General features: G+C 42.9%; 1 pseudogene; it reads left to right on the plus strand.

The window, feature by feature from the left end:
• Positions 1-6: 6 nt before the first annotated feature.
• On the plus strand, positions 7-599 carry LOC102439613 (annotated as a pseudogene).
• The last annotated feature ends 1630 nt before the right edge of the window (positions 600-2229 follow it).

Consider the following 2229-nt stretch of genomic DNA (forward strand, 5'->3'; position numbering starts at 1 on the left):
CTCTGCAGGTGGTGGGACACGCTGTGCTGTCTTGCTTCCCTCACCCGTGAAGTTCTGACAATGACCTCGCCTCCTAAAACACTTTTAGAATCATGTGTTCATTCACGATACCTGTTGAGGCACTTAGCTTCAAGCCGGACCTGGGAAGTTAAGGACAGAGCGACGCCGGCGTGGTACCCATAGCTATTGACTGACGATGGATGACTATACCAAAATAGAGAAAATTGGAGACGGTACTATGGAGTTGTGTGTAAGGGTAGACACAAAACTACAGGTCAAACAGTAGCCATGAAGAAAATCAGATTGGAAAGTGAAGAGGAAGGGGTTCCTAGAACAGCAATTCGGGAAATTTCTCTGTTAAAAGAACTTCGTCATCCAAATATAGTCAGTCTTCAAGATGTGCTCATGCAAGATTCCAGGTTATAGCTCATCTTTGCATACCTTTCCATGGATCTAAAGAAATACTTGGGTTCTATCCCTCCTGGTCAGTTCATGGATTCTGCACCTGTTAAGAGTTATTTGTACCAAATCCTACAAGGGATTGTGTTTTGTCACTCTAGAAGAGTCCTAGAGACTCAAAACCTCAAAATCTATTGATTGATGACAAAGGAACAATTAAACTGGCTGATTTGGGCCTTGCCAGAGCGTTTGGAATACCTATTAGAGGTGGTCACACTTTGGTATAGATCTCCAGAAGTGTTGCTGAGGTCAGCTCGCTATCGGACTCCAGTTGACATTTGGAGTATAGGCGCCATATCTGCAGAATTAGCAACTAAGAAACCGCTTTTCCATGGGGATTCAGGAATTGATCAACGCTTCAGGATTTTCAGAGCCTTGGGTACCCCCAACAATGATGTGTGGCCAGACATGGAGTGTTTACAGGACATTAGGAATACATTCCCCAGGGGAAACCAGGAAGCCTGTCATCCCATGTCAAAAACTTGGATGAAGATGATTGGATCTTCTCTCGGAAATGTTATGATCCTGCCAAACGAATTTCGGGCAAAATGGCACTGATTCATCCATATTTTAGTGATTTGAGAAGATGTAGCTTTCTGACAAAAGTTTCCACATGTATCAAAAACAGATATGTTTTTACTGTCAACTCTATTTTTGTCTTGTGTATTTTTGTCTTCTTTGTTGTAAAACTTAAGCTATACTTCATCTTCTAACTTCAAAGTTGTAACTTAAAAATGTAAATATTCTATATGAATTTTAATATAATTCTGTATATGTTTGCAGATCTCACTGTAATAACTACTTCTTACTATAATAAAACTTATGTATAAATCAAATATATATATATATACATATCTCTCTCTATATATAGATATAGATAAGCCAGCCGGCGTAGCTCAGTGGTTGAGCATCAACCTATGAACCAGGAGGTCACCGTTGGATTCCAGGTCAGGGCACATGCCCAGGTTGTAGGCTTGATGCCCAGTAAGGGGCGTGCGGGAGGCAGCCGATCGATGATTCTCTCTCATCATTGATGTTTCCCTCTTCCTTTCTCTCTAAAATCAATAAAAACATATTTTTTAAAAAAGATATGTTGAATTGATTTCCCCATATGGAATTGATTTGTCTTTCCTCTACTTGACTCAAGCATGTTGCTCTTCTCAAATAGCCACTTCTCTGTTGCAGAAGTTTGTCTTCATAATCCATACCCTATTGTTAGGTTAGGTGGCTCAGGAGGCGGTGCAAGAAATAGAGAGTCCAGTGAATCAGAAAAGAAAGGAAAGGAAAGTTTATTCTGCGTCCCCGGGAGACCCACGTACCCCCAAAGACAGGGCACATGGATTCACGCCAACAGGGAGGGGGGCACTTTTTTTATACTGCGGTTGGGTGAGGGGCGGGGACATGAGCTGAGGTATTCAGTTGAGGAAGCTTCAGCTGCAGGGGGGTCAGCAAGGTATTCAGGAATGAGTCAGCATCTGTGTGGGGGTATGTGGATTCAGGGAGAAGAAGCCGGTATCTGTGTCTGGCACGTTGATCTGTGAGAAATTCCAGGGGGAGTCCATTGTCTCATCACATGTCTGCATGTGTCCGATCCTGGGCTCTCTCCGACCTAACACCTATCAGTTGCTTTTAACCTACATGGAGTTCCTTGAGATCAAGCATCTGTCTTACCTCTGGACCATCTTAGGGCCCAACACATAGCGACTGAAGGTTGATGGCATCAATTCAACACCAAAGAATCCCCAACTTGGGCTGCAACAAAGCAGGAAA

The sequence above is a fragment of the Myotis lucifugus genome, unplaced genomic scaffold (assembly GCF_000147115.1).
Source record: "Myotis lucifugus unplaced genomic scaffold, Myoluc2.0 scaffold_616, whole genome shotgun sequence".
In the NCBI taxonomy this organism is placed as follows: Eukaryota; Metazoa; Chordata; class Mammalia; order Chiroptera; family Vespertilionidae; genus Myotis; species Myotis lucifugus.